We start from the raw sequence: 23,496 nt of genomic DNA on the forward strand, positions 1-23,496 counted from the left end.
CAAGATGTTCGAAATTCTGGGAAAAGTAGGAGTAAGTTGTAGGGAGAGACGGGTCACATACAATATTTACAACAGCCAAGAGGAAATAATAAGAGTGGACGACCAAGAACGAAGTGCTCATATTAAAAAGGGTGAAGACAAGGATGTAGCCTTTTGCCCCTACAGTTCAATCTGTACATGGAAGAAGCAATGATGGAAACAAAAGAAAGGTTCGGGGGTGGAATTAAAATTCAGGGTGAAAGGATATCAATGATACGATTCACTGATGACATTGCTATCCTGAGTGAATGCTGAATGGAATGAACAGTCTAATAGGTACACAATGTGGAATGAGAGTAAATCGAAGAAAGACGAAGGTAATGAGAAGTAGTATAAATGAGAACAGCGAGAAACTTAACATCAGGATTGTTGGACATGAAGTAGATGAAATTGAGGAATTCTGCTACCTAGGCAGTAAAATAACCAATGATGGACAGAGCAAGGAGGACATTCCTGGCCAAGAGAAGTCTATTAATATCAAATAGCGGCCTTAAATTGAGGAAGAAATTTCTGAGAATGTACATCTGGAGTACAGTGTTGTATGACAGTAAGACATGGACTGTGATAAAACCAGAACAGATGAGAATCAAACCATTTGAGATGTGGTGCTACAGATGAATGTTGAAAATTAGATGGACTGATAAGGTTAGGAAAGAGGAGGTTCTGCGCAGAATTGGAGAGGAAAGGAATCTGTGGAAAGCACTGATAAGGAGAAGGGACAGGATGATAGGACATCTGTTAAGAGATGAGAGAATGACTTCCGTGGTACTAGAGGGAACTGTAGAGGGCAAAAACTGTAGAGGAAGACAGAGATTGGAATACAACAAGCAAATAACTGAGGACATAGGTTGCAAGTGTTACACTGAGATGAGGAGGTTAGCACAGGAGAGAATGCCCTAGAGAGAGAGAGAAAGTAAACTACTTCTGCTGACAGCAACAAATACGCCACCACCAACTGTATTTAATCTATCTTTCTGAACACTGCCAGACTGTTTGAAAAAATTTCGGCTGAACTTATTTCCGGTTTTAGCCAAGTTTCTGTACCTATAACTGTTTTAGCTTCACTGCTTTCTACTAGGGCTTAGAGCTCTGGTTCTTTCCCAACACAGCTATGACAATTTACATCTACAAGACCGATCGTTTCTGCAACTACCTTACTGTGTTTTACCTGCCCCCTTTTAGACAGACACTCTTTCTGTGGTTTCCTGAGACCCTCTAACCTAAAAAACCGTCCAGTTCCTTCCACACAGCCCCCGCTACCTGTGTAGCTGCTTCCTGTGTGTAGTAGACTCCTGACCTATTAAGTTGAACCTGGGAACTCACCACCCAATAGCGTAAGTCAAGGAATCTGCAGCCTACATGGTCACAGGACCGCCTGAACCTCTGATTCAGACTCTCCACTTGGCTCTGAACCAAAGGGCCACAGTCGGTTCTATCGATAATGCTGCAGATGGTGAGCTCCGCCTTAATCTCGCAAGTGAGACTGGCAGTCTTTACCATTTGCACTAGCTGCCCGAAACTAGAGAGAATCTCTTCCAATCCAAAGCATCACACGTCACTGGTACTGATATGACCCACCACCTGCTGTTGGTTGCACCCTGTACTCTTCATGGTATCCAGAAATACCCTATCCACATCTGGAATGACTCCCCTCGGTATCCACATGGAGTGCACACTGGCTTCTTTCCCCTCCTTAGCAGCCATTTTCCTGAAGGGCCCCATTACACGTCTAACGTTGGCTTCCTCTGGAACAGGGCAGATGACTGCATCTGGCTCAGACTCTTTGTCAGCCACAGACAACGCCTGAAACTTGTTCGTCAAACGAACTGGGGAGGCCCTACGGTCAGCCCCTCGAAAAGTCTTTCACTGCCTGCCAGACAGAGCATCGAGTGACATTATACTGAGTGCACTATCCGAAAATTACCTCGAGCAATTAAACAGAGAACCGACTCATGGAGATAACATCTTGGGCCTACTGATAACAAACAGACCCGAACTTTTCGACTCTGTAAGTGCAGAACAGGGAATCAGTGATCACAAGGCCTGTGCAGCATCCCTGAATATGGAAGTTAAAATTCTATGTACCGATTTGACAGAAAATCCTAGGAAGTTCTGGTCTTACGTTAAATCAGTAAGTGGCTGGAAACAGCACATCCAGACACTCCGGAATGATGATGGCAATGAAACAGAGGATGACACGCGTAAAGCTAAAATACTAAACACCTTTTTCCAAAGCTGTTTCACAGAGGAAGACCGCACTGCAGTTCCTTCTCTAAATCCTCGCACAAACGAAAAAATGGCTGACATCGAAATAAGTGTCCAAGGAATAGAAAAGCAACTGGAATCACTCAACAGAGGAAAGTCCACTGGACCTGACGGGATACCAATTCGATTCTACACAGAGTACGCAAAAGAGCTTGCCCCCTTCTAACAGCGGTGTACCACAAGTCTCTAGAGGAACGGAAGGTTCAAAATGATTGGAAAAGAGCACAGGTAGTCCCGGTCTTCAAGAAGGGTCGTCGAGCAGATGCGCAAAACTATAGACCTACATCTCTGACGTCGATCTGTTGTAGAATATTAGAACATGTGTTTTGCTCGAGTATCATATCGTTTTTGGAAACCCAGAATCTACTCTGTAGGAATCAACATGGATTCCGGACACAGCGATCGTGTGAGACCCGACTCGCTTTATTTGTTCATGAGACCCAGAAAATATTAGATACAGGCTCCCAGGTAGATGCTATTTTCCTTGACTTCCGGAAGGCGTTCGATACAGTTCCGCACTGTCGCCTGATAGACAAAGTAAGAGCCTACGGAATATCAGACCAGCTGTGTGGCTGGATTGAAGAGTTTTTAGCAAACAGAACACTGCATGTTGTTATCAATGGGGATACGTCTACAGACGTTAAAGCAACCTCTGGCATGCCACAGGGGAGTGTTATGGGACCATTGCTTTTCACAATATATATAAATAACCTAGTAGATAGTGTCGGAAGTTCCATGTGGCTTTTCACGGATGATGCTGTAGTATACAGAGAACTTGCAGCATTAGAAAATTGTAGCGAAATGCAGGAAGATCTGCAGCGGATAGGCACTTGGTGCAGGGAGTGGTAACTGACCCTTAACATGGATAAATGTAACGTATTGCGAATACATAGAAAGAAGGATCCTTTATTGTATGATTATATGATAGCGGAACAAACACTGGTAGTAGTTACTTCTGTAAAATATCTGGGAGTATGCGTGCGGAACGATTTGAAGTGGAATGATCATATAAAATTAATTGTTGGTAAGTCGGGTGCCAGATTGAGATTCATTGCGAGAGTCCTTAGAAAATGTAGTCCATCAACAAAGGAGGTGGCTTACAAAACACTCGTTCGACCTATACTTGAGTATTGCTCATCAGTGTGGGATCCGTACCAGATCGGGTTGACGGAGGAGATAGAGAAGATCCAAAGAAGAGCGACGCGTTTCGCCACAGGGTTATTTGGGAGCTGTGATAGCGTTACAGAGATGTTTAGCAAACTCAAGTGGCAGACTCTGCAAGAGAGGCGCTCTGCATCGCGGTGTAGCTTGCTCGCCAGGTTTCGAGAGGGTGCGTTTCTGGATGAGGTATCGAATATATTGCTTCCCCCTACTTATACCTCCCGAGGAGATCACGAATGTAAAATTAGAGAGATCCGAGCGCGTACGGAGGCTTTCAGACAGTCGTTCTTCCCGCGAACCATACCCGACTGGAACAGAAAAGGGAGGTAATGACCGTGGCACATAAAGTGGCCTCCGCCACACACTGTTGGGTGGCTTGTGGAGTATAAATGTAGATGTAGATGTAGATGTAGATGTAGATGTAGATGTAGATGTAGATGTAGACTTTGGAGTGGTCTCCAACTTGACCACGGGTGAGGAGTTGACCTCAGTGCAGGCAGTACCCAGGGTGGCCACAGCAGTGGACCAATCAGGGGAGACGTGGGATGGGTTTGACGTGCCTCACATCCCCGCGTCTGACCCCCCACAGTGATGCCCCTTGGCAGCAACCTCAACCTGTGTGATGGAAGCAACACAGCCGGAGCTGTGAGAAAAGGGTCATCAACTCAGCTCGCATCTTTTTGATGTTGGGCACCATGGCTGCATATTTGTTAATGGACATTTCGAAGTTTTCCAACTCCGCTGTTTTTCACAAGTGTTCACTTTATTATACCCTGTACAACTGGCCAATTTGAGCCTTACAAGCCACTTTCAAGCCCAGCAGGTGTCGATGTGTTGTACAGTTACCCTGTTAATGAACGGCGATATATCCGATCTGAAAGCGAGCACATAACGTGCAAGCGTTAGTGCTAAAACCAGAAAGCTTATTGCGAACAGTTGGTGTTAGACAGCAAAAGCGAACACATACAGGCTGTTCGAAAATTCCCGTTACAAACTTCTAGGACCTGAAGAGGGGAGTAAGTACATAATATTTGGAATAGGAAACCCAGGTCTGGAAACGTACCATTTCCGTTCTATGACGGTTTCAGTTCAGATGCGTACCACGTCCACGTCTGCTGAGGGATAGAGGAAGACCTCACAGTTGCTTGTCCTCGTGGTCAATAGAGTAGACAATAACTATTGTGGGCAATTTTTTGGGGTCGTATGCAATGTTTAATTTGCGAGATTCCTGTAGAGAGAGAGAGAGAGGAAGATCTGCTAACAGGAGTTCTAGCCGCTGCTCCGGAAATTAAGAGACACCAGGTGGGATGGCGAATGTGTAACAAAACAAGCTTCATAGGTACAAAGTCAGTAACAATGTTGGTGATCGCCACGTCGAGCTGCTGTTATAATGCATCAGCACTTTTCTGTACGTACAGTATGCTGGGTTCCTTTTTGTTTTGGAATAATGTAAACAAGTATGTGTGTTAATGCAAACAAATGTGCTTAAGTGATAAATGAATGATTTGTTATGTTATCTTCGAATTGTTACCTAATAATAGTACTGCGTCATGCCTAATTGAACTGCTGAAGCAGAAGTGGGTGAATTAAACATCTGAACTGAAACCGTCGTAGAACGGAAACGGTACATTTCCGGACATTGGTCCCTATTCAAAATTTTATGTACTCACTCCCCTCTACAAGTCCTAGAACTTTGACAGGAATTTTCGAGGGCTCTGTCTACTGTCCTATTTGTGACATTAATTATAAAGATGACTACTGCTGCACACAGGAAGCTTTCTGGTTTTAATTCTGACACGTATTTAACTCCTTTTACTACTATTTACCTATAATTAAATGTCTCTCTTAACACAGGAAGAAATAAGTAAGTCAAATTTTATTTAAATAACAGTATTTACTATCTGGTGTAGCGTTCACCTGATAGGGTTCTTACTTGAGTTGCATGCCCGTTTGGTTCCCAGACAAAAAAATTAAATGATCGGGTGGCATTGTTGGGCGGGTGGCTCCGCCCGGGGAAGTGCGGCCGCCGGGAGCAAGTCTTACTTCAGGTTACGCCACTTTGGGCGACTTGCAGGTCAGTGATGATGAGAACAACACAACACGCACTCCACAAACGGAGAAAATCTCCAACTGGGCCGGGAATCGAACCCGGGCACGCTGCATGGTAGGCAAGCACATTAACCACTCAGCTAAGCAGGCCGACTGTTTATGAGAAAATGGAGACTCCTTCCACATAATACACTCTAAGACAAAGAAAACGAGCACCATGAAGGAGTTATGGAAAATGGCCACAAATTGGTATTCACACATGTAGCCACGGAAAATGCGAAACTGTAAACTTCGGCTGCCGATGGATGAATGTGTGATGCTGCAATGCAAATTCACCGCACAGCTGGCAACGACAGTGAATAGGGGACATGTCGTTACCAGTGCATTAAGTCTTAGTGAATTTCATTCTGTGTACTCAGCTGGACAGTAACTATGCCTGGCAAACAGGCGTGTGACCCATATATGCAGATATCAGCATTTGAGAGAGGTCGTGTAGCTGGGCTCAAATAAGCTTGTTGGCGTAATCGACAAACCGCTCGACATTTGGATACGAGCAATGACACTATTCGACGATGTTGACAGGAATGGGTGCACCATGGCTCAACACAGCTTCAGGAAGGAAGCAGTCGACCTAGAGCGACGACAGAACATGAAGATTGAGCAGTCCTCAGAGAGGCACTCGGAGCCCTGGATTCATCGTTATCATCGACGCGATGTGCAATTGGTGCTTCATTGACCACAAGGACCACTAATAGGCGGCTCACAGAAAGGGGTCTGAACTCCCGGCGCTCCTTGCAACAACTACCATTGACTTCTGTATACCAACAAGCCCATTTACAGTTGTGAAAGGAACATTCGGCCCAGAACCTCGTTAACTGGAGTAGAATTGTCTTCAGTGATGAGTCCTGCTTCGAACTGAGCTCCAACGACCAGCGAAGACGTATCTGGAGACGCCCCAGACAGCAGTTGGATATCAACCTGACTGTCACCCGCCATACAGGCTGACAAACAAGAGCCATATTTGGAGCGCCATTTTATTTCATAGCAGGACCCCACTGGTTGTCATCTGCGGCACCATTACAGCATAGCGGTCCGTCAACGGTATTCTGTCTTCTATTCTGTTGCCCTTCATGACAAGCCATTCCGGGTTTACATTACAGCTAGATAACGTCCGCCCGCACATGGCGAGAATTTCTACTGCTTGTCTTTGTGCTTGCCAGACCCTCCCTCAGGCGCAAGATCGCTGGATCTCTTCCCAATTAAGAAAGTTGCAGCATTAGGAGCAGGAACCCTCCAATCAGCTCGTGATTCTGACGATCTTGCACGCCAGTTGGGTAGAATTTGGTAGGATATGTCTCAGGGGTGTATCCAAAAACTCAGTAAATCAATTCCAAGCTGAATAACTGCTTCCATAAGCGCCATGGGTAGGCCAACATGCTACTGACTTACTCAATCTGTGAAGCTCTTTCTCTTGAATAAATCACCCATTTTTTTCTGAAATTGTAATCATTTATTTGGCTGCACATGAAGATCACATCTACCCATTCCATCCCATTAGGATAATTCCTTTGTGGTACATCGTATTTTTTGTCTTAGGGCGCATACACAGGCGACACCATAGCGCATAGGGTCCGTCACTGGTCTTTCATGAAAGGCAGGAGTGTGGCAAGCTTTGGCTGGAATGTGCTGGAGTAGCTAGTTTTCTGATTTACGAGGGTATTGCCAACGGACGATTCGGCAGCGTCAGCAGCAGCGGATGACTGTGTGCTAAGTAAGCGCGCGCCTTTTTTCGTGATACGTTAGTATGGTCAAGATATTTCAGTATTACTCACAATGGGAAGGGAAGGCTTAGTGTTTCCTCTTGTCTCACAGTCTAACAACGAGCCTAGAGCTCTGACTGGCTACTAATGTTTTTGCTTGCATTTTTTCTGAGATTCATCAGAATAGAGGGGGAGAATCGAGTGGAAAATTTCCTCTACTCTGATAGGGCAATAAATAGCCTCGCGCCTTGGTTGGCTAACGCAGGTTTTTGGCGGACTCTTTTCAAAGGAACGCCAGAATTAGAGAGACGCAAAGTTTTTTGAGCAATCGGTTTCCGACTTTGGTGTGGTGAAGACTAGTAAATGTCCTCTTTTTTTCCTTTATTGGATTTGGGTGGGGGGGGGGGGGGGCTGGCAGCAGCGTAATATGCTGATCTACAGCCTACAGAAAAGTTAAAAAACATAATGAGAATAGAAACAAACAAGAAAAACAGGCCAGAAAACGGTGACATTGTAAAAAAACTGTAAAATGGCGATAAGTTGAGGAATTTAAAATATAAAAATACTGCGGTGATGATGCGGATGAAGACACAGAAGAAGTAGACAGGCACAATTGAAGGGGTTGGAGAGATATAGTCATAAGCCACATCGAACTTGTTTTGAGATACAGCGAGTTTAAAGTTCCACAGAGGTCTGAAAATGTTTAATACAAAATAGAAACCTTATTTCTACTGCAAACACTTGCTTAATACTTGCGAAGCATTTTGTTAAATAGTCAACTCTCTGCATGCTATAAAATATTAATTTTAGAATGATTTTAATTAAGATATAGTCAATGGTGGCTTGTGACTATATCTCCCAAAAAAATTGTTTAAAACACAAAGTATGAATTTGTAAGGATTTATTTTAACTACTCTTACACAGCAAGCAGAATATATAATTTTTACACATTAATATACACATATCAGGTATCTGAGATGTATAAATTACTTTTTCATTGATACAGTTACATCAAGGAAGTTCCTCTACCTCATCATTGTACACGTTATTTCCAGTAGATGACGGAAAGAAATCTTGATTTGCTGCAGCTATGTATATCATAAGAGAGAGTACATCATCAATTTTTTTCTGGTTAATTGGTAGTGGCTTTCTGTACTTTATTGGCAGCTGATATGGATTTGGTTCAACTAGCCTTCCTTTCTTTTTGACACGAATATCCACTGACATGAAAGCTCCTACGCCTGAATAAGAGTGCTTTACACTTAGCTTGAAGGGATCTTCAGACTCAAACTTAAACTGAATAGCTTCACAGAAATGGTTGGGATCTCCAGACGTCGATTCTGTACGTTTTGAGGTCAATGTCTCCAGGCTTTCCAAACTTCTGAAGTCTTCTCTTTCCATTTTAGTTACAATGAAAAGTTTTGGACTCACAGATTTTGTTACTTCTGCCCATTCATCTGGAGTGTACACTATTGGACGTCTGTTTCTTGCATACCGTTCAATGCAACCAAAATCACGATCGCAAGGTAGCATGGTGTGACCTACCACAGGGAAGTAACGCTGGACAGAATCAAATCTTTTGGTAGCAACAAGGGACCTTTCCAAAGCAATAATAGTCCAATTCTTTGCCTGACCCTTGCAGATATCTGTGATTATGTGGAGATGTTTTGTCTGAGGATTAGTTATCTCAAGTACTTCAATAAGTAGCTCCAAACCTCATCTGAACCCCGTCCGCCATCTTTCTCGCTCCACAGAAACATATAACCCGGATTTGATGCACCGTCATGGATACCATAGTTGTATGTCCACATTTTCTTCTTGTAAAATGCTGGACCAGCTGTTAGTTTAGGTGTGGGGAACGTTTGCTGCATGTCCATTGCTATCAAATGATGCTCTTTCGAATTTTCTTTATCCAGAGCAGTTAAAGACGCAATCATATTTTGTCCTCTGTCAGCCTTATTGAGATGCAGTTCATATTATTGTTTCTTTTCTGTGACTTCTTCTGCATATAATTCTGGATTACTTATTGCAATTAGAAATCCGTCACATTTTGAACAGGTGTCACTTTTTGGTAGTTTGAAGCCTGTGTTAAATTCAGATACGAAAATTTCTGTGAATTTACTTTCAGATATTGCAGGAACCTGCTTTTCCTTGCAATATTCCGAGTATTTATCTCGAAATAAGGAAGCAATTGTGAGATCACAATCCAAATACATTTTATTGGGGTTCTGTTGCCTACTGTTATGACTGTTATATTTCGGTATGGCGTTGAGAAATTCTCTAACACTTTGTACAGCTTCGTCTTGAAATTTATGTGGTTAGTTTCCATGTTTTACTGAAAGAAAAAGAAAGATGAGCTTATATCCTCTTCCTAATAGAAATATTTGTATACCTACCATGTTTCCTATGTCCCAAAATGAATAAAAAATGTTTTCTTCCTAGCCGGCCGGAGTGGCCGAGCGGTTCTAGGCGCTACAGTCTGGAACCGCGCGACCGCTCCGGTCGCAGGTTCGAATCCTGCCTCAGGCATGGATGTGTGTGATGTCCTTAGGTTAGTTAGGTTTAAGTAGTTCTAGGTTCTAGGGGACTGATGACCTCAGAAGTTAAGTCCCATAGTGCTCAGAGCCATTTGAACCATTTGTTTTCTTCCTCTCCAAGCAGTTTTGTGAAGCATTTATTTAAACAAGTACAGGGACTTCCTATAGTAGCAGCCTGAACAGTCTTGTGGGTTTTTAAAGACTTATACTGCTGACCAGCATTTCGTCGACGTTTTGCTTTATTTTTCTTCCACTGATCAATATTTCGCTTTCTTTTCTGTGAAGGCTTTTGGTTTTTTGGGTGATTCTTCATTTATTCTACTTATTTCAAGCTGTAATATGAAGAGCAAAATAGTCCAAGAATTTGCGTGAGATATAGTCATAAGCCACACAAAACATTAAATTTCACTAAAATCACATTAATGAGAAAATATTTTTTACACATCTTTTGCCTTTGAAACTACATTATTGCACTATTAAGCAGTAATATAAATGTGCCCATCAAGTTTCATCATTAACACACAGGATGGCTTTCAAATGCGTTGGCAATGTTGAGAGAAACAAAGTCACAAGCCACAGGAAATTAATCACCAGAATAAACCGTTTTATATACTTACCGAAACATCATCTGCGCTGGAACTGCTGGTCGATGGATGCCAAGATTCATCACTGTCAGGATCCAGAGTGTAAGGCTCTTCACTTCCACTACTGTCTGTGTCAAATATGCATTGAAGACCCGAAGACGCTTCAGACGTTCCTGACCCACCTGACATTTTGCCGTGGCTTGTGACTATGTATCTCCTGAAAATACCACCATATGGCACAGCATAGAACTGCACTCCGTCATAGCCTGGCATCTGTTGCAGTAACACGGAACTTTTTCAACACATTGTGAAGAAGACATAGTTAAGAATGCCACAACATGAAAAACTTAATTTCGTGAAAGTTGTGGCTTATGACTATATCTCTCCCAGCCCTTCAATTAAAAAACACGGCGACAGTCTGATTTCTGTTCACACGAGATAAAAAACACAACTAGCGACAGTATGGTCGCTGTTCGCAACACTGACAGAGAACACACAACACTGAACACTCACTTATAACAGCACTATACAGGTGACACGGCAGCAGATTAGGGGGGGGGGGGGTGTTCTCGCTTCTGTATTTGAATTTAACTGACTGAATGCGATGTAGTTGATTAGGTATCGCGTGAATTTTAGAAATGTCACAATAACGTTAGATTTCGCTTATGGCCCTTTTCACTATTCTTTTTATGTTATTTCAGTTCTTTCACGATTTAGAACTGGATTCTCACACGGTGAATCTTTAATTACCATGTCTTCCTTGTTGCCTTGCCAAGTGCACGTATTACGAGGGTGGTTTGAAAAGTTCGGAATCACCACTAGAGGTCAGCTCTAGCGCATGGGTTGTTCACGTGATATTCATTGGACTGTAAACACGTGCCACGTCAGTGCTCTTGGAAGAGAGCTGTGGCGGTGACGTGGCTCTGTTATTGTTCCCACGTTGTGATTTGCAAGATGGAAAAAATCGAGATTAGAGTGGTGATTAAGTACTTCGTAAAGAAAGGTATGAAAGCAAAGGACATTCATGCCAATTTCCAGAATACACTGGTGGACTCTGTTCCTTCATATTCAACTGTTGCCAAGTGGAAAAATGAATTTAAATTTGGTTGGGAGAGCTTAGATGATGATCCACGCAGTGGTTGGCCAAGACGTGTCACTACTCCAGAAATCATTGCAAAAGTGCACAAAATGGTCATGGAGGATCGCCGATTGAAAGTGCGTGAAATTGCTCATGTTTGCCAGATGTCCTCTGAAAGGGTGTATCACATTTCAAATGAAGAATTAGAAATGAAAAAATTATCTGCAAGATGGACATATCTGAACAATGTTTGGCCCATTTTAGGAGAAGCAAACAAGATTTTTTGCGCCCGTTTATGAAAACAGATGAAACTTGGGTGCACTACTATACCCCAGAGACAAAATAACAGTCAAAGCAGTGGAAACATGCTGATTCTCCGCCAACAAAGAAAGCAAAAACAATTCCTTCAGCTGGAAAGGTCATGGCATCAGTGTTGTGGGATGCAAAGGGGATTCTGTTTGTAGATTATCTCCCCACTGGGTAAACAATTACTGGAGAATACCATGCTAACCTCTTGGACAGATTGCAACAAAAGATACGCGAAAAAAGGTCAGGTAAAGTTCAGGTTTAGCAAGGAAGAAAGTCCTCTTCCATCAAGACAATGTGCACCCGCACACATGAGCTGTCGCCATGGCAAAATAACACGAACTAATGTATGAATTGTTGCCACACACGTCTTATTCACCTGATATGGCTCCGTCAGACTTCCATCTCTCCCCAAAACTGAAAATATTTCTTGATGGACGAAGATTCACTTCAACAGAGGTGACAACTATTTTGCAGACCTGGAGGAAACTCTTTTTCGAGGTGGGATCAAGGCAATGTAACATCGTTGGACCAAGTGCATTAATCTACAAGGAAACTACATTGAAAAATAAAAAATGTTTCAGTGATGTAAGTACTTTTTTTCTATTCCATTCTAAGAATTTTTCAAACCACCCTCACTGTGCTGGGTAGCCACGTGGGTTAAGGCGCCTTGTCACAGTCCGCGCAGCTCCCCCCATCAGAGGTTCCAATCCTCCCTGGGCCATGAGAGCATGTTGTCCTTAGCGTAAGTTAGTTTAAGTCATATTAAGTAGTGTGTAAGCTTAGGGACCGATGACCTCAGCAGTTTGGTCCCATAAGATCGTACCACAAATTTTTCAAACCACACTCGTAGTTCCTGCGTATGTCTGAATAGCACCTCTCGTTGTACCGTGTGTGAAGCAGATACTTATGCCATGTCATTTAAAGTTGATTCAGTCGTGATCTCTTAGGGTAACATCACTTTTTATACAACATTATCCAGTGCCTTGCGGGCCAGTCAGGTGTGTATTATATGTAACGGCGACAGTTTAATGCTTCATGTGAATTTTGATAGTTTTGAATGTAGATGTTTGCTGTCTTTAGATTCTTGTGAAATAAACGTGCAATAACTGAATTCTTTTGGTATTATTTTGGTAGCTAGTTAACCTCTGTCACTTTTTGATTATGGCTTCACCAGGGCCATCAGCTATACATACAGTATTTACATTGTATGTACACTGATAGAAAAACATCACAGCATCAAGAAAGAGTTGTGCGACATAAAATAAAGTTAGTAGGCGTGTTTCTACATCTGAAGAATGATGTGTATTCAGATTTTACTCCAGTCTCACAAGAGTGCCGCTACAGGATAGAAGTCAGATTTGCTTTAAATACACGGTGTAATGGCTGTGAGCATTGTTACCTTTTTGATTGGGTGTGTTGAATTGATGTTAGTCAAGCATGCTTACAGGGCGACAAGGATGCCATTATCAACACCTTCTGCAATAATGCAGAAAGCCTTGGAAACAATGTAGCCACTGCACATGATAGCTGGCAGCAGTGGTCACAGAGTAAACGGTTGCAAGAAGACCAGGCTCTGGACGGCCACATGGCACCACTGAGAGGAAGACCATGGTGCGCAGCTATGGCTCCGGTGCATCGTACTGCATCTGCAACAACAATCTGAGCAGCAGTCAGCACCACAGTGACACAACAAACTGTTACAAATCAGTTACTTCAAGGACAGCTCCAACCCAGTCACCCTGCAGTGTGCATCCCACTGACCCCAAACCACTGCCATTTGCGACTTAAGTGGCGTCACAGAGAGGTCATTAGAAGGCAGGGCAGAGGTCTGTTGTATTTTCTGGTGAAAACTCGTTCTGCCTTGGTGCCCTTGAAGGCTGTGTGTTGGCTAGAAGTAGACCAGTCGAAGGATTGCAACCAACCTGACTGTGTGCTAGAAACACTGGACCTACACCTGGAGTTATAGGTGGGATGCGATTTCGTATGAGAGCAGGAACACTCTCGTGGTTATCCTATGCATCCTGACTGCAGATCTGTATGTCAGTCTGGTGAGTGGGCGTGTTGTGCTGCCATTCATGAACAGCAATCCATGGGGAGTTTTCCAACAGGATAACGCTCGCCCATATACCGCTGTTGTAACCCAACATACTCTACAGAGTGTCGACCTCTTGCCCTGGCCTGCTCGATCACCAGAACTGTCTCCAATTGAGCACATATGGCACATCATCTGATGACAATTTCAACATCATACACATACAGCATTGACTGTGCATGTATTAACTGACCACGTGTAACAGGCATGCAACTCCATCTCTCAAACAGAGATACAACAACTGTGCAACACAGTGTATGCAGACATGCATGCATTCAACATTCTGGCATTTACACCAGTTATTAATGAACCAGCAACTCGCAGTTCCAATGGCTTACCTCGCACTTACTTCAACCTGTGATCTTGCAATGTTAATCACTTAAATATGTTACCTAGATAACTGTACTCCCAAAATTTCATTTTTCTACATTAATAATTTTTTGGTGTTGTGATTTTTTTCCGATCAGTGTGTAAGGCACTTTCTTTTCAACGAGTACGTCGGATAAATATCGCGTGCATCGGATAAATATCAATTACCGACACGTAGCATTTATAGAAATCACTGGTATCGGTAAGTCACAGGGAGTACTGGCATGCACCGCCAAGCAGCCGGAAACTGCTTGTCACTTTACTGTCCCGAGACGCTAGTGACGTGAACCAGTTTGCAGTTCCAAACATGTACGCTTGGGGCGCTGCTGCAGAATTGTACACGAAGGTATAATGCAGGCTTAAGTTATCAGGATTACCGTCAGACTCTGTAGTACTTTGAGGCATCATTCCTAAGATTTCATCTGCAACGTTATCAATCTCTCTTCAAAGACATCAGTATTACAGAAGTTGACAAAACATTCGGCTGCGCCCGTTTGCTTATTGTGAGTAAATGAGATTAAAGTTGGCTGTTGCATAGATAAATGTCTCCTTATCGTCCACTGATATTAGTGTTGTCTATCGTGATAAACTTTGCTGTGAAAATTTTTTCCATAAATTATTAGTATTAATCTGGCAGCTGGTATCAACATGACAAAAATTACAGTGAGACATTTTCTAAGTCTCATATTCAAGTGCCAGCAGTGACCGATAATATCTTTGAACAACTAAGAATATTTGGTGTGTGTATCTATAGCTTCGACCATAGATTTATGATCGAAGATCTATAGTCAAGTATAAAGATGCTCGAATGTTACGAAGATATCACAAACAGACAGTTGCGTTACGTTCATTCTGATAAATTACACTGGTTGAGTGGTTGCGTTATTTAAAGCTGTACTCCATCAAAATGCTGGTGTGGTCTAGCTTTCACCTAGCTGAGAACTGACGTATAACCGTTTTGGGGGTAGGAGACATCTACTAAGACTACAATTTTATGTATACTACGAACAGTGGTGCAACTATGGGTCGTGAATTATGTTAAATAGTTCCCACAGAAGTCTGACACGTGAAGAGAACAGATTAATTGTATATAAATGCAATACAAGAAAACGAATTATATTTCTGAACTGTTCGTAGGAGTTTAACAACATGTGTAAAATTACAAAGTGCAAATGACAGAATTATTTTAAAAAGGTATCCACATTTAAGTCCCGTTGGACGCGTTATTAAATTTTGGTAATAACTTGGAAGTAATGAGAGGCGTGATCTTTCTAAAAATAAATACACCGGTATTAATACCTGCATCTGGATGGAATCAAGGGCAGAGAAATGTTGGTTTTGCTTGTTAAATCGTGATTTGAAACTGACTTCAGAAAATATATCTTTTTTCTTCTGTTCCTCGTGACTCAGAATTATATGGATTTCAATTAGTTTATCAACCGGCCATTGACAAATTACACTTGTTTGAAGTTCCGTCATTGCGTGCATGACAGTGTGACGTAAATTTTAATTTCCTTAGGCTAGCAGTAGGCCCACTTAGTAACCTGATTACCACACTCTGTAGCGGCCAAAATTCATAGTCAATGTCATTTCATCCACTTTTGGCAAATACCGCCCAACAGTTCACGCTGTTGTTGCACGTAATGACAAACAAAATTTAATTGGGAATGGAACATTACACCAATTGAAAAAGTGTTAAATCATGAATCAATATGATATAAATCTGAATAAAAGTTCTGTATCGGACTCAATCGATGCAGTGTTTATACCTTTTTGGTCTCTGACACGCCAATTTACTGCAATGGGTATATCATTTATCATCAGGTGGGAACGTTGTAGAGTGAATGGACGTCAGTAAGCGTCAATTCTGTTTACGAGGGATGTTTAAGGGCTTACCGATTGTCCTAGTTGGTCAGAGGATAAAGAATGATTGAACGCAATAGGGGAAAGAAATAAGCTATCAGAGGTTGATGAAGGAGTGTAATGTTCAAATGTGTGTGAAATCTTATGGGACAACTGCTAAGGTCATCAGTCCCTAGGTGAAGGACTGACTGAGGATGTAAATATTTTATGCTTCAAGGAAAGACAGAACTGACGCTGTGCGGCAGTTCATTATTAATTCACTACTGTATTACAAAAATACCTTCTACTAAAATGCAGCTGCTATCTCGAACAAGGCAGAATGAAAATAAACGTTTTTGTACAATAAATGCTACTGGAAGGTGGTGTTACTTTGGACAGCTTTTAACACAGGCCTATTTGTTACTTCGCAAAATGAACATCAGGGATCCACCGAGACATATTTTCTGGACATGATAGGTATAGCGCAAATCTTAGTCTACAATAACCACAGGAAAAAAAAAGAAAAACATGTTGAAATTGTCTTAATGTTATCATGCAGATGGGACACCATTGTAAAAGTAGTAATTTTATCTTGAAGTAGTAGGGAAAGATGTCTGTCATAGTTTTAAATACCAGTAACAAGTGTTTGTTTAAATTGTAGGTGTACACTAGGATGCGTCATTTTACGAGCCGTACACGAAATTTTATTCCTTGCCAAAGACTTCTGGTTTTGCTTTGGCAGTGGTAAAATGAAAACTTTAGGCCATCATTAATTAAATGCTTGACCTCAAAGAGCCCTCATTTACCCACCAATCTTGACGTCTTGAGTATATAAAACGCCAAATGTTGTGCTTGAAGTATAAAATTTTTTCTTGTTAGTGCACTGGCTGTTTCCAAAAACTTTTGATCATTTTGTATAATGCTCACTATGTATCCCCCATCTTTAGTTTCACTCTCCTTCCAGGGAAATTGCCAACCTTCAAAGTTAATCATTATAAAATATCATGTTTTGAAGTAATGAGTCTGTTTTAATATGATGATGCCATTATTTGGGTGCCGACAATCCAAATGGACACTATACTGTTGGTTGGTTCTTTGTCTGTCACCTTCGTGTGGAGAGATATATATATAAGGAAGGACTATGAGACTTTGGTAGAAGATTGCACTTTCCTCCATGTGTGCATTAGTTCTAGATTGTTCATAGGCTTTAGCTGACATCATAGAAATTCGAGCAACTGTACTTTTTCCTGGCAGGACATTTAGCTTGTTTCCTCTATTCATAGCCTGACTTATTTTGTTGTCACTTCACCAGACCTTTTTTTCTCCCAAAGAATACTTCATTCACTGCACTGTTATTGGTCTCAAACTTTTTTTGAGAACTGCTTGCTTGAGTTAGTGCAGAAACTTGTTTGTATCCAATAGTAGTTACTCTTTTATATGCTTGTGGGGGAGGAGGGGATAGTTGTAATTTAAAATCTTATTAGCTCAGGACAGTTCCAGTCTTTTTAGAATTCCCTTCTTTTTCAATACTTCCACTGTTTCTGTCCATGAGCACTTACGTATTGTGCAAGATTTGAAAGACAAGTGACTTTCAGAAAAGGAAACATACAAATATTCATTCACAAAAGTAAGAACACCTCACACACACGTCCACCATGTCTGGTAGCTCGAACTGGAATGCTGGTCTAAGTTGCTGGAAATGGCAGTCGTGTTTTTTATGTATGCCTGCTTGTGTGGGTGAATGTGTATGTGTTTTCATTTCTGATGAAGGCTGTGGCTAAAAGCTGATGTGTAAGTGTCATTTGGTTGTCCCTGTCTGCAACAAAAAGTACCATCTTCAGCACAAGTAGCAATCTTTTCTTTATTCTGTTGATATTCCAACCTGGAGATTCTGTTGTTTAATGATAACTGAGTTACATCTACAGTCGTTTTGTAATCCCATTTCATGGTATTAAATGGTGTGTGTCAGCATAGTAATAAAAATGTTCTTCTGATTGTCCGTAGTTTTCACTTGAAATAAACAAAAGTTGACAGCCAAATGGTATACACCTGATGAGCAAACCTCTCATATGTTGGGTGTAGTTCACACATAAATTTCTTTCACACCCCAGCTTTATTTGTTGGTGCCCCCTGCAGCTCCCCTCTCACTTACAGCTCCCTAAATCAATCAGGAAAAACTATGTGGAATGTATGCCCACTGTGTTTGCTATAAGCTCATCACCAAAAGCAATCCACTACATGGGAAAAAAAAAAATAGGTTTGCAGATGGAGAAAGGCCAGTTTATCGTAAAAGCCACGACTCTTACTCATCAACTTGTTTGGGGTGGTCCATGTTTCTTTTGTGATCAGTGGCAGGACTTCAAGTCTTCAAATTTTTCTTTAGAAATCAGTTTTTTTTTCCATGGACACAGTGGAATTAATTGTTCAGTGAATTGCAATGGGGGGAAGAAGATCTTTTTTTTTCTTCCCCTTTTCTGAGTGCTTGTTTTAACAGCAGTCTCCTGGTCAGAGTCTCTTTTTCATAAAAATGCTTAGAGGTTTGTCTTTTCTCACTCCAATTTCTGTAGTTTTCTGTTTTCTTCATGTACAACCATTGTTGTAGCTTCAGTGCATACACTGCCTCCAAAATCACTGCCATTGGGCAAAAAGCTGTGCCCTAGAAGAATAAAGCACAAAGTAAACTTTTCTAATGTGGGGTGATTTTCCAACTCTGTTTTAAGTAACAGCACTATTTTTATGTTATGATTTTGGCTTCCACATGAGTCTGACTAAAGAATAAGTTCCTTTGCAGTAACATATTTTTATAGATGTTTTTTGAGGCTGCTGCTAACCTCCTGATCTCCGCAGCCAGCTTCACCCTCAACCGAGACATAGCAGTGGCCTTTGCCATCCTTGTCACTGTGAATACCTAAATTATACACATACTACTGCCTATTATGATATACAATGTTGTTAGGAATCTTAGGCTGAGGGTATGTTTTTGTAAATCAAAACACAAGGTTTCAGCATCAGGATTATTCTTGGCTACAAGCATGTCTTCCCTCCTCATATCTTGTGCCTTTTCTGCTTTTTACAAAATGACAACTCTTCTCTCTCTTTAACATTTGCAGCTTCACATTATCATCCCAATGTTCTATTTCTACTTCTAATCTGTCACACGTTATATGTGTCTTTGTCAAGCATTTTCCTACGTAGGTTGAATTTGAGCAAAACAGTTTTTTATATGACAAGCTTACAGGTTTAGGACTTTTTAAATATGTTCAGTTACTTGTTGTACACAAGTATCATCAGATAAATTTTTTCCACCACCTTCTGTATGACAGTCACGAACCTCTTCAGCGCATTTAATATCCTCAAAATCTGTAAAAAGAAATTTTACATACAACCATACCATACAGTTTGTATGACATACTAAACTTCCTTGCTTTCTCTCTCTCTCTCTCTCTCTCTCTCTCTCTCTTTGAACTCAGAAATGATTGAGCAAATCAATGCATGCTGAGCATCATGAGATTCAGCACTATAAAATTGGTTACATTCTTTTGTAGCATTGTTCTCTCCTACTTTTGGCAAACATTTGCAGGGACGCAAGTAGAAGACATTTCTTTGAGTAAAATAGCCCTAGTTTTGGATGCAACATTTTTTCCTGGTCTCTCTGTCTTGGTTTTCATACTTACATTTCTGGCCCCTATTTGATTTACCTTTTAATAATTGATTTCTATCTGGTCCAGGAATGTTATTTTGTGCTTCAGTAGTACACACATTCTACTTTGGGATTTCTTAAAGTATGTTTTCATCTTTGTCAATGTGGTTACTCCCGGATCTGCAGTTCTCATCTACATTACATTTTACAGCCTGATCATGTTTCCTTACCCAAAACTACACTTGAAGTTAAATCATTGTTACAATTATTTTCATTCATAGAAGAATCTTTGTTTGGAATGTCTGCACTTGAAGATGTATATTCTCCCCAAAAAATGGAAGAAGTGGAATGCGTAAGGTTTTTGACATTTTGTTAAGGTCATTTTGGAATGGTTTTGAGGTTACTCTCCAAAAGAAACATATTTGTATACCTTTAAACTCCAGATCCATTTGACATCATTGTTGCACTTTCAGTAATACATTGTGCTCTTGGCTTGGAAGCATCCATTATTGCACCTGGCAATCGCAACATTCATGATGTCACAACACACAACCTAATACAAGGCCTACAAACACTACACAGCTCACAGACCATGGCACTTTGTCTGCTGTCGCAGCACTACAGTTTTCACTGTAGCTTGTGGATTTGTGGTGCAAAATTGACAGTCAAATGCAGACGAAGTGGCTCTTAGCCTTTGCCAATAAGTCATGGCAATCATTGCTACGACAACAATGGTGATTTTTTTCCCAAATAGGTTATGTTCTTTTCCAAGGATGCATAATGTGGTTCTCATATAGGCCTTGACAATTTGGTTATATAATGACAATAACAATGTGTTCTACAATTTTGTACATTGTTAGCACAGTTTGCAGCATAGTACATCTGTAATATTTTAGTGTGTATACATTTCTTCTTGACAGTACATGACTAGTTTCCTTATGTTTAAATTTACATACAAGTGTATTGTTTATCAAGATCGAATGATGGTTACTTGTATTTTCAGGTTTTTGCCTGCATCATAGTTTTTTTTGTATCTTCCTTGCAATAATGAATAAGTTCATGTAAGGAATAAAACTGATTTTTCTCCAATAAATCTTTGACTGTGCTTAAAGGCATTAATGTTCTTTATTTGGCTGATATTGCTTGGAAGGCAGTCAAAATAGATACAGTCCCATGTACGTTACACTTTCTTTCATAATGACTTTACCAGTGCTGGATTGTTCTCTATTTCCAGCAGTTTCCTGTGTTGTACTGATGGACCTTCTCATTTTTCTTAAAATAACTTCTGTTTTCTGTTCTTGTTTATGTGTGTCAGCTCTCTCTTACCTTGATAATAAATTAATCTGGATAGAGCACATTAAAAGCATGAGCAATACATTAAATTTAGAATTTAGGCTGCTATGCACTACAGAAGTTAGCAAGTGTGTGTGTGTGTGTGTGTGTGTGTGTGTGTGTGTGTGTGTGAAGACATGCAACTGTTGAGACACATCACATTTCGTGAGGAAACATAGTTGATTTGTGAATTTCACAGTTAGTAGCGATGCCCATTTGTTGGTTTGCTACACACTGATGTGAATAATAACTGATTGTTCATGGTGTTGATGCAGACAGTGCAAATGTTCGAGCAAAACACTTTGTGGTAGGCACAGTAGTTTTGTGAAATGTTTTGTTATTAGACACAGTTGTCACATATTGATTTACTGAACTGAGATCTGAATTCACAGAGGAATCTGTTCAAAGTCTAGCAATAGTTTGTATTATGTCTGCCATTGTTGTGACATGATGGTTGTCAATATGGCAGTCAGTGTCTCATTTAACAATGGCACACTCAAATTTTATCACTGTGTGGTTTTGAGCATAGTAATTACACTGTCAGTGCATTTCACTCAAGGCCCATCCAGATGTGGTATTGTATGGAGCTGGAATAATTGGGAATCCAATAAAAGATGGCTGCATTGTTAATGTGTAGTAGGCTACTCATAATAAAAATTCACATTTTGCGTGTTGTGGTTGTGCACGGGGTCGCAACTTCAAAGGCATTCACTGTGAGGTGGTAAGAGTGTACCAGTAACAAGGTGGAAGCAATGATACTGATATCAGATTTACAGAACAAGCATATGTTTCCATATGAGTACAATAATTTCTCATATGTGAATATGTGGAACATGAAAAAGGTATTTTTCTAGAAAGAGATGTCCAATACTTATTTCCTTCCAGTAATACCATGATTCATAATACACCGTTTGTGCATCAGATCTCAAATGTGAAGGTGCCAAGCAAACCTTCTAACTACCTTAAGTCCCAATAATTTAAAATGTTCATTATTTCATCATCCCATTATGTTAAATTGTAACTTTAACATGGGTAATCTATTAGAAACTTTGTGCACTGTGTTTCCTAGTAACTGATAACCACTCTGTTTTCTGTAGGCCAAAGCCTAACTGATTACAGTGCACTCCACATATTTCACAATGACATTTGCCTAGAGAACCCAACATGGAAGCCAATTTGGAAGACAGTTGTCAAGCTGTGTTCAGAAATGTGGATGCTTTCTCAGTTATGGGTTACCTTCTAAAAATGGAGAAATGACTGGAGGGAGGTAGCTGAATCGGAAATACGGAAGCGTCCGATCCCGCCCGTCTGCTTTGACCCATGACGTCACAAATATGGCGGAAACAAAAACAAACACACATACTTTCCACAAGAAGCCTAATGACACTAACGGGACAAGCGCGGGAAATGGGGTGTTTTGGGTGGGGGGCAAACTAAATATAAACAAATTTAGATGCCTTGCGTAGCTACAACGTGTAAGTGAAGACAGCCATGCATGAATACCCACCCACCTCCCCAGGGGTCATAACCCCTGCAACCCATAGAAGATAAAGATGCTTCAGTAGCTGATTAGTGCTTTTTGTCTTTTTAAAAAAAAATCTCACGGGATAGAACGAACAGATCAGAAAGATAAATATAATAAACTAAAACAGAAATTGGAGGAAACATAATTAAAATAAGTAATAAGTGTTTTTAAATTAAAAAAAAAAAAAATCTCACGAGATAGAACGAACAGATCAGAAAAGTAAATAAAATAAGATGAAACAGAACTGGAGACAGCCACACTCAAACCAAACTCCGCGCCGTCATGACGTCACACACGACAACACCCTTACGTCACGGGTCAAAGCCGACGCGTAGGATCGGACGCTTCTGTCGACCCGATGAATCTGTATTTAGACTTGTTTGTTTATGCCTTTTATTCATGAGGGAAGTTAAAAACTTCTTCATATAACTTAATCAGTGACTTGTCTGACCTTTCATGTCCTAAAGAACAGAAAGAACACTTATGTTCCAGAGAATTGATGGCTATCTACTCAGTATATTTTTGTAGTTAGACTATGGTGTCACTTACAAGTTCAGCATGATTTCATGCCTACATACTAAGTACACCTTTTTTATATATCTTTGAAATCATTTAAGCTTGAAATTGTTACTGATGAAATTATGTCAAAATATGGTTAAGTCCAGAAAGTGTCCAGATAAATCATCATGTTTAGAAGTAGAGCTAGAAAATATTCAAAAGAGATATTTTTATTCATACACCATTAGGTTAACAGTAAACATTAAAAATCTGAAATACAAATTTGTCAGTTTCAGCTCAACTTTGGCTGACTGACGTTTGCTTAGACATGCTCATAACCAGAACTGGAAAACACTCATCTGGAGGTGTAAGAATTTTATGGCGGATGTGTCGTCTACCAACACCCTTGCTAAATG

General features: G+C 40.8%; 1 protein-coding gene across 1 annotated transcript in view; it reads left to right on the plus strand.

Annotated features, from left to right (window-relative positions):
- The first annotated feature begins 14,527 nt into the window (after positions 1 to 14,527).
- Positions 14,528 to 23,496, plus strand: part of LOC126484647 (uncharacterized) — a 64,955-nt gene continuing 55,986 nt past the window's right edge. Inside the window, exon 1 of the mRNA XM_050108237.1 lies at positions 14,528 to 14,589. The gene's annotated coding sequence lies outside the window, so the exon portion shown is untranslated. The remainder of the gene's footprint in view (positions 14,590 to 23,496) is intronic.

This window comes from Schistocerca serialis, chromosome 6 (assembly GCF_023864345.2).
Source record: "Schistocerca serialis cubense isolate TAMUIC-IGC-003099 chromosome 6, iqSchSeri2.2, whole genome shotgun sequence".
Classification (NCBI taxonomy): domain Eukaryota; kingdom Metazoa; phylum Arthropoda; class Insecta; order Orthoptera; family Acrididae; genus Schistocerca; species Schistocerca serialis.